The sequence below is a fragment of the Mustela lutreola genome, chromosome 1 (genome assembly GCF_030435805.1).
Source record: "Mustela lutreola isolate mMusLut2 chromosome 1, mMusLut2.pri, whole genome shotgun sequence".
Taxonomy (NCBI): Eukaryota; Metazoa; Chordata; class Mammalia; order Carnivora; family Mustelidae; genus Mustela; species Mustela lutreola.
Genome location: NC_081290.1, coordinates 275011423 through 275026057, shown reverse-complemented (window position 1 = coordinate 275026057; position 14635 = coordinate 275011423). Strand labels below are relative to the sequence as shown.

The 14635-nt window shown below is 36.3% G+C and overlaps 1 pseudogene; it reads left to right on the top strand.

Moving 5' to 3' along the window:
- Positions 1 to 2502: 2502 nt before the first annotated feature.
- Positions 2503 to 3436, top strand: LOC131822577 (olfactory receptor 4C11-like; annotated as a pseudogene).
- The last annotated feature ends 11199 nt before the right edge of the window (positions 3437 to 14635 follow it).

Genomic DNA, 14635 nt, shown 5'->3' with positions numbered 1-14635 from the left:
CAAATTTTCACTCCTGTTTGCTGAAGAGCTGGACAAAAAGCACATTCAGCAAACTCAAGAATGTACAGGAACCTGTAGTGAATGGTAGTGTGGTGGGGACAGTGCAGCTGAGGCATGATGTGGTAAAGACCCTTGAGTCCAGAGCTGTCTCTACAGTGACTCACCTTTTTACACAGATATTTAAGTCTTGCTCTAGCCCTAGAAATCTTGCTGTTTCTGCAGCCTGTATCAGAATACAGTTGTTATGTATCAGTAATATGCCAATGTCAGCAATAAACCATCTACTAAGAGAAGGTATTTAAAAAGCTTTATTTTGTTGCAGCATCATTATGACAGATTTTCAACTACTAATGGGAATATTTTAAAAGATAAGTCGTCTTCCTAACTTTGATTCCAAGAATAGAGTTTCCCCATCCTGAGGCCAAAAATATACTATCTTAATATTCTCATAAATACAATTAACTGATATGAGTCTGTGTGTGTGTGTGTGTGTGTGTGTGATATTATTCTGCTGTCAATGAAAATATTACCATCTTCAACAGAAAGTCCTGAACTCTGCCACTTTACAACATATTTTAGAATCCATTGTACATATATCAACTTCCTTTTGTTTGATGATTGCATAAATTCAATCCCTGAATCATTTAGCTTCCTTCTGGTGGACATTGAACTTGTTTCAACATGGAAAGGAATGATGTGATGATCTTCCAGCCTATGAGTGAGATTATTTGCAGCAAATACATATACCAGACCTGTGTCTATGTGACGTTGAAATATCATCAATGCTAAAAATTAACCCCAGAAAGACTGTATCTCCTTAAACTCCTGACAAGAATGTGTGGAATCAATTGTGTCCAACATAATTTTCAGAACTGTTTGTTAAAAGACATTTATCAAAACTGTCATTTTGTTAATCTAGGTGAAAAGATAAATAATTGGATTTGAGTGGAATATATTTTTCTATGAAAGAAATTGATAAACTTTTCACATTATTTTTAATAAGAAGAATTCCTTTGAGATCAGTTATTTTACACATTTTCATTTTAACTGTTTTTTTTTTTTTTAAATTTTCTTGGTTTATTTAGAGAGAGAGAGAACACAAAAGCAGGGGAAGGTACAGAGGAAGAGGGAGAGATAGAATCTTGAACAAGCTCCACCCCCAGTACAGAACCTAGCATGGGACTGGATTCCAAAACCCTGAGACCATGACCTGAGTGGAAATCAAGAGTCAAATATTTAACCAGCTGAGCTACCCACGCACCATGTGGCTTGTGTTCTCAATCTTGAGATCCATTTATATTTGAGAAAATTCGGCTTTTGTCTGCAATACATGTTGGAAATATACTTAAATGCCTTGGCACTTATACATTTAATTGTGCTATTATATGGGAAATGTATGTGATAAAGACATAAAAGGATTTTTCCAGTTTGGTATATATAAATTAATATTCATTTCTTTCCTATTTATAACTTTTACTAAAGTCAAGGCATGGGAATTGCAAGAACATATGTTCCAAGAATCATATGAAAAAGTTTTAGCTATGACCTGCAGTTTCTTTATCTCATTGTCTAAATCCCTGGTGCTTAAAATAACATGAAATTTGAAACAATATTTTGATTTATGCCAAATGTTCCTTATTTATCCTTTATTTTAGAATCAGTTTCTCTTTGTGTCTTAAGAAAATATGCAGAAAGACCCATCAAAATACTGGACAAGGTGAATAATTCTACTTTGGACAACATAGGATAATGTAAAAAAGTATAAAATGTTATGATAGAAGCTGAATTCACAACTATAAGCAACTATAAATTACAGAGGGTTAAAGTAAAAGGAAGTAAATTTAGTCAAGGGAACAGATCAAAATAAACTTAATGATGGACTAAATGAATTGACCAAACATTCACTGCCAAAATATTACTTATTTTTCTTTTGTCTTTTTCTCTCTTCCCCTCAACTTGTCTCTCTCTCTCATAGGTTTCCTTAAACAAACAAATAAACAAAAGTATTAAAAGTTTCTGTGTCATTCATTGAATGTTCAGAATATTTACTAGAAGATACTTCATAAATATCTATCAAGTTCTAAAAGTATGAAAGCACATTATGTATATTATGCATGAGTTTTCTCCTTTTTGCAACATTCTACCTTAATGGGTCCATGATGTAAAATAAGGAAAGATATTCAGCTCAGAAAGATATCCTCTCATAATAAATTCATTAAATTAATGTTTATTATGCCTGAAGAATTGGGTACTTTCTCATTATTAATATATTTCCTTGTTTCCATAAGCAACCAGGAGAATAGATTGTGAATAAATATTATGATCTCAGCATTATTCAAAGGAAAACAAAACACAGAAGATAAGGGATTACCCACTGGTAAGTGGCCCATTCATGAACAAGCATATGAATTTGACCTCTAAATGGAGTATTCACTTCCTCATATTTCTTTCTTTACAGATTAATTATCTCTAACCTGCATTTTCTCCACTTGGCCTGAAATAATGAAGCAAAATAACACTGTTACTGAGTTCATACTGCTAGGATTGACCCAAGACCCAATGAAAAAGAAGATGGTATTTGTAATCTTCTTCATATTATATGTAGGAACTGTGGTAGGGAATTTACTCATTATTGTGACCATCAAGTCCAGCCAGACACTTGGGAGCCCCATGTACTTTTTCCTATTTTATTTGTCCCTTGCTGATTCCTGCTTCTCAACTTCCACAGCCCCAAGACTAATTGTGGATTCACTCTCTGTACAAAGAACCATATCTTACCATGAGTGCATGACTCAAGTCTTTGCAATACATTTCTTTGGCCCCATGGAGGTCTTTGTTCTCATCCTCATGGCTATTGATCGCTACGTGGCCATTTGTAAGCCCTTACATTACCCAACCATCATGAGACAGCAGGTTTGCACAATCCTGATCATTCTTGCATGGATAGGAGCTTTTATCCATTCCATTGCTGAGATAATGCTGGCCTTGAAATTGCCTTTCTGTGGACCCAATTTGATTGATCATTACTGCTGTGATTTGCAGCCCTTGCTAAAACTTGCATGCATGGACACCTATATGATCAACCTAGAATGGGTGTCTAATAGTGGGAGCATTTGCACAGGCAGTTTTGCGATTCTGATAATTTCATACATTGTCATCTTGCATTCACTGAGAAACCACAGTGCAGAAGGGAGGAGAAAAGCTCTCTCCACCTGCATTTCTCACATCATCGTAGTAGTCTTATTCTTTGTTCCATGTATATTCATATATGCACGCCCCCCCAACCACTTTCCCTATGGACAAGATGGTGTCCGTATTTTATACTATTGGGATCCCTTTTCTCAACCCATTCATCTACACACTGAGGAATGCAGAAGTTAAAAATGCCATGAGAAAGCTATGGCGTATCACAACTACCTCAGAAAGCAAGCGATGAATTGAGGGTTTTGGTTGATTCTTTAATCTGTACAGATGTCAAATATAATAGTGTATATCCTCACTTGTCCAACACACTCTATTACAATGCACCTGATTCCTTACTTTTTTTTCTGTACCTCTGCTCTCGAACTTGTAGCTTCCCTTGTAATGCTAGCCAGGTTCTTTCCTCTCCTGAGAGTTCAATTCTGACATTGTTGATTATGAAATACTCCTCACATTTCAGTCTACACTCTGGTTTAATAAGAAGAAAGATATCTATACACAATCACACCTGTTCAAACAGTGAGTATTCATAAATTAAAAAAGAGCATATTCTCTATGATTTGTAATTCTCTCTATAGAAAATTTCAAATAAGGTATCCTTCTTTCTCTTGAACACATCAGAGCAAAGGAGCTAACTTTATGTGTCAAGAATTATTTTTCCTCTATCATTCATTCATTTTAAAGATTTCCATAATTGTGAACACAGCACCAAAAAAGGGTGTGTGTGTGTGTAATTATTATAGTAATAATAATTTATTATACTATTATTATTATTACTATTATTATTATTACTATTATTATTATTACTATTCACCTTATTTTTCCTTTGACTATCAGGAAAATTGAAGCATTATTTATGGGATTTTTTTTTATGTAAGGGATTTTTAAAATATAACATTACATGCCCTGTAGATATTCAGCTAATTTGTATGATTTCTATATAGGAGCTACAAGAGAATTCTACAACTCTAAAAGGAAAAGAAGAAAAATAATGTTTGTTGTTAAAACTAAATAATAATTTAAAATACACCATAGATAAAACATATTTTTTGAGATTGACATACAGAAAAGTAGAACCCACTTTGGAAGGGGGGAGCATATTATTTCATTTACTGCTATGTTTTATAAATGGGATAAAGGAAATTACCAGAGGTATTCAGAAATACTTACTTGAATATCTCTAGTTAGAGTGAACCTGGAGTTAGAGTGAACCTGCTTTTGTAGCGGGAAGCCACTTTGTTTCTCTGTTTGTCCTTTCCTAGTAAAGCAGTAGTGTGGATTGACAAGTTAGAATTGCCAATATAATTCAGTGTTCAGGGGCACCTGGGTGGCTCAGTAGGTTAAAGCCTCTGCCTTCGGCTCAGGTCATGATCTCAGGGTCCTGGATTCAATTCCTGAATCAGGCTCTCTGCTCAGTGGGGAGACTGCTTCCTCCTCCCTCTCTGCCTACTTGTGATCTCTGTTTGTCAAATAAATAAATAAAATATTTAAAAAAATAAAAAAAAGAATTTGGTGTTCATAATTAATAGAGCAGATTAGTTACCATGAGATTTTCTCATGAATTTTTAACTCATTGATTTCAGAGAGTACAAGAGTGTTAATTCAAAGGTGTACATGCCCCTGATATTTATACCAGCATTATCTCCAATAGCAAATCTATGGACACAGCCCAAGTTTTCATTGAATGATGAATGGAATAGACAGGAGGTATGTATTTCTCAGCCATTAAAAATAATGAGATAGTGCCATTTGCAATGACGAGGTTTGAGCTAGAGACAGGCTAAGCTAACCAAGTCAGTCAATGAAAGAGAGGTACCATATGATTTCACTCGTGTGGAAATTAAGAAAACAATGAGTATAGAGAAAAACAGAGAGAGGTGGGCAAATCAAAAAATGGGTTATTAACTATAGAAAACAACCAGATGGTTACCAGAGGGGAGGTGTCTAGGAGGGGTTAAATAGGTGATGGGAATTAAGGAATGGACATGTTGTGATGGGCACTTGGGACGGTATGTAAGTGTTGAATCTCTAAATTGTACACCTGGAAATCATACTACACTGTATGTTAACTAACTGTAATCTAAAAAAAAAAAAATGAAAAATAAAAAATAAAATTCATTACTTTCATGTATTCAAGTTGACCACATCCTTAGTAACTGTTACAAGATTCCAGTTTATTTTAATGCTGTTGCCCATTATTTACCTTGAAAAACCTTTCTAATATCAATAGTTTCCTCTTGTCAAATTTATTTTAAAATAAATTCATGGAAGTATCATGTTTTCAATCTTCTCACTACTTTTTGATTTCTGGGGTATAATAAAGTTAATGACTGCACTAGTGTCCAAAGTAGGCATGTTGATGGACAAAAAAATAATAATAATAAAATAAATATATATATATATATATATATATTATACAAATTGGAGTTTCATGTACCACAAAGTAATTAGCACATCTATATTCTCTATATAGTTATGTGTGTATTTGTGTGTGTGTGTGTGTGTGTGTGTGTGTAAGAAGTCTTAATTTAAATTTATCCTGGTTGCAATTTTAAGTATTCATTACACTCTTGTTAGCATAGTGACCATGCTATATATTAGATCTCTAGAACTTATTCTACATAACTGAAACCTTGCGCACTTTCAGCAACATCTCTCCCTTTTTCTCAGTCGCTGTCTCCTGGGAACCACCACTATGCTCTCTGTTTTTGTGAATTGAACTATTCCTTTTCCACATATAAGTGAGATTATGCAGTATTTCTCTTTCTGTGTCTTTCTTGTTTCACTTAACATCAAGACCTCCAGTGCCATTCAGCTCCGATTTGTTACTGCAAATGGCAGAATTTTCCTCTTTTAAATGTCTGAATAATAAAGATCTCACATTTTCTCTCTTGATTCTTCAGTTAGGGGTGAAGTTGTATCTGTACCTAAGCTTCAGTGAATAATGATGCATTGAACTCCGGAATGCAGATAGTCCTTCACAGTCATGATTTCTGATTCTTTGAATATATACCCAACATTAGGGTTGATAGATAGCAGTTCTACTTTCAATTTTTTGAAGAACCAATATATTCTCTATAATGACTGCACCAATTTATCTGGTCATCAGTAGTGTACATGGGATCCCTAGATTCCCCATCCTCACTAATATTTTGTATCTCTTATCTTCTCAAAAAGAGTCTAAAAGAAAACCGATGTGATGATGATTTTCACTCGCATTTCCCTAATGATGAGAACTGTTGAGCACCCTTTGAGGGACCTGTTCACCATTTGTAAGTCTTTGAAAAATGTCTGCTTTGACATCACTATAGGAAATTGCCATAGCTTCTCCTCCATATTCCTGTGAGCCTGAAACTGCTCTAAAAAAGAGTCCATTATTAAAAAAGATGTTAAGAAGAAAAAAATGAATTTTAGACAAAAATTGTTTACTCAGAAGAACATAGAAAAGAAAGAAAATAACTTACGAAGGGGAGAAAAAAAAGGCAAACTTTAATAATATGAACTGACTCCCAATTATGTAATAATTACATTAAATGCCAATACAATGTATTTGAAAGGCAGAAGTTGACAGTATAGACAGAATAATCTTGAGCAAGAAAAGTAAAGGACTGATATACACATCAGTATTAACGATCCCAGAACAAAGAAACCAAACACTATGAGTAAATGTTATGATTCAATTTGCATGAACTTATAGAACAGGCAATACTAAAACAGGGTGATACAAATCAGGAAAATAGCTGCATCTGAGGCAATTAACTGAAAAGGAGCATGACAGAACTTTCTGGGTTAATGAAAGTATTCTAGGTCTTGATCTTTTTTTAACATTTTATTTATTTATTAGACATAGAGAGAGATCACAAGTAGGCAGAGAGGCAGGCAGAGAGAAGGGGAAGCAAGCTCCCCACCAAGCAGGGAGCCTGAGGTGAGGCTCTATCCCAGGACCTCGAGACCATGACCCAAGCTGAAAGCAGAGGCCTAACCCTCTGAGCCCTAGGTCTTGAATTTCTTAATGGCTATGTGAGTATATGCATTTATAAAAACTCATCAAAGAGTATACCTAAAAGATCTGCATTTCATTATGTATAAAATTTATTTCAGAAAAATAATTGTATTACTAAAACAACAACAACAACAAAACTTACCAATATATCTAAGCATCCCCCACACCAAAATAAATAAATAAATAAATAAAATAAAATAAAGCCTTTCAAATTTAGTGATCATTTCTGGGGTGGGAGGAGGCAGAACAGTGATTGTCATTAAGAATTTCACTCCCAGGAATGCTTCCATTTCATCTAGGTTGCTGAACTTATTGACATATAACTGTTGATAATAACTTCTGATGATTGTCTCTATTTCCTTGGTCTTAGTTGTGATCTCTCCCTTTTCATTCATAATTTTATTAATTTGAGCCTTCTCTATTTTCTTTTGGATTAGTGTGCCCATTGGTTTATCAATCTTATTGATTCTGTCAAAAAACAGCTTCTAATTTCATTGATACTTTTTTTTTAAGATTTTATTTATTTATTTGTCAAAGAGAGAGCAAGCGAGAGCAAGCACAGGCAGACAGAGTGGAAGGCAGAGTCAGAGGGAGAAGCAGGCTCCCTGCAGAGCAAGGATCCCGATGTGGGACTCGATCCCAGGATGATGGGATCATGACCTGAGCCGAAGGCAGCTGCTTAACCAACTGAGCCACCCAGGCGTCCCTCATTGATACTTTCTACTGTTCTCTAGTTTCTATCTCATTGATCTCTGCTCTAATCTTGATTATTTCCCTTCTTGTGTGTGGAATTGGCTTTTTTGTTGTTGATTCTCTCCAGTTATTTAAGGTATAGAGACAGCTGGTGTATTCTGGATTTTTCAATTTTTTTTGAGGGAGGCTTGGATGGCTATGTATTTCCCTCTTAAGACAGCTTTTGCTATATTCCATAGGTTTTGGGCCGAAGTGTCTTCATTCTCATTGGTTTCCATGAAATATAAACTCCCAAAATTGAACCAGGAAGAAACTGACAACCTGAATAGACTGATATCTAGTAACAAGATTGAAATAGTGATCAAAAACCTCCCTGAACACAAGAGCCCAGGACCTAATGGAATCCGGGGGAACTCTATCACGCTTTCAAAGAAGAAATAACACTTATTCTCCTGAAGCTGTTTCAAAAAATTGAAACAGAAGGGAAACTTCCAGACTCTTTTTATGAAGCCAGCATTACCCTGATCCTCAAACCAGGCAAAGACCCCATCAAAAAGAAGAATTTCAGACCAATATCACTGATGAATATAGATGATAAGATTCTCAACAAGATCCTAGCAAATAGAATCCAACAGCACATTAAAAAGATTATCCATCGGGGCGCCTGGGTGGCTCAGTGGGTTGAGCCGCTGCCTTCGGCTCAGGTCATGATCTCAGGGTCCTGGGATCGAGTCCCGCATCGGGCTCTCTGCTCAGCAGGGAGCCTGCTTCCCTCTCTCTCTCTCTGCCTGCCTCTCCATCTACTTGTGATTTCTCTCTGTCAAATAAATAAATAAAATCTTAAAAAAAAAAAAAAAAAGATTATCCATCATGATAAGGAGGGTTTCATCCCTGGGTCGCAAAGATGGTTCAACATTCACAAATCAACGAATGTGATAGGACAAATCAATAAGAGAAGAGAGAAGAACTACATGGTCCTCTCAATTGATGCAGAAAAGGCATTTGACAAAATCCAGCATCCTTTCCTGATTAAAAGGTTTCAAAGTATAGGGAAAGAGGGAACATTCCTGAACTTCATAAGATCTATCTGTGAAAAACCCATAGAAAATATCATCCTCAATGGGAAAAAGCTGGCAGTCTTCCCATTGAGATCAGGAACATGACAAGGATGCCCAATCTCACCACTCTTGTTCAACATAGTATTAGAAGTCCTAGCAACAGCAATCAACAACAAAGAGAAATATAAGGTATCCAAATTGGCAAGGAATAAGTCAAACTCTCTCTCTTCACAGATGACATGATTCTTTATATGGAAAACCCAAAAGACTCCACCCCCAAACTACTAAAACTCATACAGCAATTCAGCAACGTGGCAGGATACAAAGTCAATGTGCAGAAATCAGTGGCTTTCTTATACACTAACAATGAAAAAACAGAAAGGGAAATTAGAGAAACGATTCCATGTACTACAGCTCCGAGGACCATAAGATACCTTGGAATAAATCTAACCAAAGAGGTAAAGGATCTGTATTCGAGGAACAACAGAACACTCATGAAAAAATTTGAAGAAGATACAAAAAGATGGAAGACCATTCCATGCTCTTGGATCGGAAGAATGAACATTGTTAAAATGTCTATACTGCCTAGAGCAATATATACTTTTAATGTCATTCGATCAAAATTCCACCGGTATTTTTCAAAGACCTGGAGCAAGTAGTTCTAAAATTTGTATGGAATCAGAAGAGACCCCAAATTGCTAAGGGAATGTTGAAAAACAAATACAAAACGGGCAGCATCATGTTACCAGATTTCAAGGTTTACTACAAAGCTGTGATCACCAAGACAGCATGGTACTGGCATCAAAACAGACCCATAGACCAGTGGAACAGAATAGAGAGCCTAGATATAGACCATCACCTCTATGGTCAAATAATCTTCAACAAAACAGAAAAAAAGTATACAGTGGAAAAAGGGCAGTCTCTTCAATAAATGGGGCCAAGAAAATTGGACAGCTATATGTAGAAGAATGAAACTCCACCATTCTCTTACACCGTACACAAAAATAAACTCAAAATAGATAAAAGACCTCAACATGAGACAGGAATCCATCAGAATCCTAGAGGAGAACATAGGCAGTAACCTCTCTGATATCAGTCACAGCAACTTCTTTCAAGATATGTCTCCACCCCTTCAAAACCCTCAGATTGTTTTTCAGAGTCCATAATCCCTCATGGGGTGGGTGTGGGAGGTCAGGGCACCAGGTGGTGGGTATTACAGAGGGCACGAATTGCATGGAGCACTGGGTGTGGTACAAAAACAATGAATACTGTTATACTGAAAATAAATAAATAAATAAATGAATGAATAAATATGTGTCTCCAAAGGCAAGGGAAACAAAAGCGAAGATGAACTTTTGGACTTTATCAAGATCAATAGCTTCTGCACAGCAAAGGAAACAGTCAAGAATATAAATAGGAAAACCATGGAATGAGAGAAGATATTTGAAAATGACAGTACAGACAAAAGGCTGATATCCAGGATCTATAAAGAACACCTCAAACTGAACACAAACAAAATAGATAATCATATCAAAAAATGGGCAGAAGATATGAACAGACACTTCTCCGATGAAGACATACAAATGGTTATCAGACACATGAAAAAATGTTCATCATCACTACCCATCAGGGAGATTCAAATTAAAACCACATTGAGATACTGCCTTACACCAGTTAGAATGGCCAGAATTGGCAAGACAGGAAATAACATGTGTTGGAGGGGATGTGGAGAAAGGGGAACCCTCTTCCACTCTTGGTGGGAATGCAAGTTGGTGCCGCCTCTTTGGAGAACAGTGTGGAGATTCCTCAAGAAATTAAAAATAGCGCTTCCCTATGACCCTGCAGTTGCACTCCTGGGTATTTACCCCAAAGATACAGATGTAGTGAAAAGAAGGGTCATCTGTACCCCAATGTTTATAGCAGCAATGGCCACGGTCACCAAACTTTGGAAAGAACCAAGATGCCCTTCAATGGACGAATGGATAAGGAAGATGTGGTCCATATACACTATGGAGTATTATGCCTCCATCAGAAAGAATGAATGCCCAACTTTCTTAGCAACATGGATGGGACTGGAAGAGATTATGCTGAGTGAAATAATTCAAGCAGAGAGAGTTAATTATCATATGGTTTCACTTATTTGTGGAGCATAATGAATGACATGGAGGACATGGGGAGATGGAGAGGAGAAGGGGTTGAGGGGAATTGGAAGGGGAGGTGAACCATGAGAGACTATGGACTCTGAAAAACAATCTGAGGGTTTTGAAGGGGTGGGGAGTGGGAGGTTGGGGGAACCAAGTGGGATATTAGAGAGGCATAGATTGCATGGAGCACTGGATGTGTTACAAAAACAATGAATACTGTTATGCTGAAAAGAAATTAACAAACAAACAAACAAACAAATTATCCACCATGACCAGGAGGGTTTCATCCCTGGGTCACAAGGATGGATCAACATTCGCAAAACAATGAATGTTTTAGGACAAATCAATGACAGAACATAGAAGAACCACATGGTCTTCTCAACTGATGCAGAAAAAGCATTTGCAAAATCCAGCATCCTTTCCTGATTAAAACACTTCAAAGTGTGGAGATAGAGGAAACATTCCTGAACTTCATAAAATCTATCTGTTAAAAACCCACAGCAAATATCATCTTCAATGGGAAAAAGCTTGCAGCCTTCCCATTAAGATCAGGAACATGACAAGGATGTCCACTCTCACCACTCTTGTTCAACATAGTATTAAAAGTCCTAGCAACAGCAATCAACAACAAAGAGAAATATAAGGTATCCAAATTGCAATAAATAGTCAAACTCTCTCTCTTCACCGATGACATGATTCTTTATATGGAAAACCCAAAAGTCTCCACCCCCAAACTACTAGAACTCATACAGCAATTCAGCAACATGGCAGGATACAAAGTCATGTACAGAAATCAGTGGCATTCTTATATACTAACAATAAAAATACAGAAAGGGAAATTAGAAAATCTATTCCATTTCCTATAGCACCAAGAAGCAGAAGATACCTAGGAATAAATCTAACCAAAGAGGTAAAGGATCTGTACTCAAAGAACTACAGAACACTGATGAAAGAAATTGAAGAAGATACAAAAAGATGGAAGACCGTTCCATGCTCTTGGATCAGAAGAATGAACATTGTTAAAATGTCTATACTGCCTAGAGCAATATATAATTTTAATGTCATTCTGATCAAATGTCCACCGGTATTTTTCAAAGACCTGGAGCAAGTAATTGTAAAATTTGTATGGAACCAGAAGATACCCTGAAATGTTACGGAAATGTTGAAAAACAAATACAAAACTGGCAGCATCACGTTACCTGATTTCAAGCTTTACTACAAAGCTGTGATCACCAAGACAGCATGGTACTGGCATCAAAATAGACACATAGACCAGTGAACAGAATAGAGAGCCCAGATATGGACCCTCAACTCTATGACAAATAATCTTCGACAAAACAGGAAAAAATATACAGTGGAAAAAAGACAGTCTCTTCAATAAATGGTGCTGGGAAAACTGGACAGCTATGTGCAGAAGAATGAAACTCTATGATTCTCTTACACCGTACAAAAAGATAAACTCAAAATGGATAAAAGACCTCAATGTGAGACTGGAATCCATCAGAATCCTAGAGGAGAACATAGGCAGTAACCTCTTTGATATCAGTCACAGCAACTTCTTTCAAGATATGTCTCCAAAGGCAAAGGAAACAAAAGTGAAGATGAACTTTTGGGACTTCATCAAGATCAATAGCTTCTGCACAGCAAAGGAAACAGTCAAGAAAACAAAGAGGCAACCCTCGGAATGGGAGAAGATATTTGCAAATGACAGTACAGACAAAAGGTTGATATCCAGGATCTATAAGGGGTAGAAGGTTGGGGTACCAGGTGGTGGGTATTATAGAGGATACGGATTGCATGGAGCACTGGGTGTGGTGAAGAAATAATGAATACTGTTAAGCTGAAAATAAATAAAAAAATAAATTAAAAAATTGTTTATTACAATAAAAAGAATAAAACTGTGATATATAATTCACATACCATAAACTGCACATTTTTAATTAAAAAAAGAACTCCTCAAACTCAACACACACAAAACAGACAGTGATATAAAAAGGTAAATGGGCAGAAGATCTGTACAGACACTTCTCCAATGAAGACATACAAATGGTTATCAGACACATGAAAAAATGTTCATCATCACTACCCATCAGGGAGATTCAAATTAAAACCACATTAAGATACTGCCTTACACCAGTTAGAATGGCCAAAATTGGCAAGACAGGAAATAACATGTGTTGGAGGGGATGTGGAGAAAGGGGAACCCTCTTCCACTCTTGGTGGGAATGCAAGTTGGTGCCGCCTCTTTGGAGAACAGTGTGGAGATTCCTCAAGAAATTAAAAATAGCGCTTCCCTATGACTCTGCAGTTGCACTCCTGGGTATTTACCCCAAAGATACAGATGTAGTGAAAAGAAGGGTCATCTGTATCCCAATGTTTATAGCAGCAATGGCCACAGTCACCAAACTGTGGAAAGAACCAAGATGCCCTTCAATGGATGAATGGATAAGGAAGATATGGTCCATATACACTATGGAGTATTATGCCTCCATCAGAAAGAATGAATACCCAACTTTTGTAGCAACATGAATGGGACTGGAAGAGATAGTATACTGAGTGAAATAAGTCAAGCAGGGAGAGTCAATTATCATATGATTTCAGGTTTTTGTGGAATGTAACAAATAGCATGGAGGACATGGGGAGATGAAGAGAAGAAGGGAGTTGAGGTAAATTGGAAGGGGAGGAATTGGAATGAGAGACTATGGACTCTGAAAAACAATCTGAGGGTTTTGAAGGGGTGGGGGGTGGGAGGTTGGGGGAACCAGGTGGGATATTAGAGAGGGCATAGATTGCATGGAGCACTGGGTGTGGTGCAAAAAGAATGAATCCTGTCACGCTGAAAAGAATTAAATAAATAAATGAATTAATGAATGAATGAATAAATAAATAAATAAGCGTGTCTGTTTCTGTAAAAAATAAATCCATTAATGATTTATTTTGAATACCTGAATTGTATATTTTGTGGAGTGTATCTCAAAAAGTTGTTAAAAACAGATGTTAAATCTAGTGATCATCTGCATGGACTAAAAGGCAATACAGAAACTATTATTAAAAATTTATTTCACATGAACTGTAGATGTACAAATATTGTATTAAAAGCTAATCCAAAGCAGTGACTTTGGATTTCTAATATAACTAAAATTTGAAATGATCAACACTTTGTTTGATAACTTTGTTTTTCTATTTTATTTTTTCAGTGCTCCAAGATACATTCTTTATGCACCACACCCAGTCTCCATGATAACTCAATTTGTATCATTCATACAGAATAACTCTTCAAATATTTATTACTGAGAAATAAATAGCATGTGGCATAAGAAAAGGAAAACTTTCTAATCTGCAAAATGGTGCCATCTGAACTATACCCAAGAAATCTGCTTTAGCAGCCAAGTGCAGGACACAATTTCACCATTTACATTGATTTGGATGAAAATGCAGGATATTATGCTGAGTGAAAAATATCAATCAGTGCAAGACAATCATATGGTTTCACTCATATGTGAAATAGAAGAGCAGCCCAGAGTATCAGAGAGGAA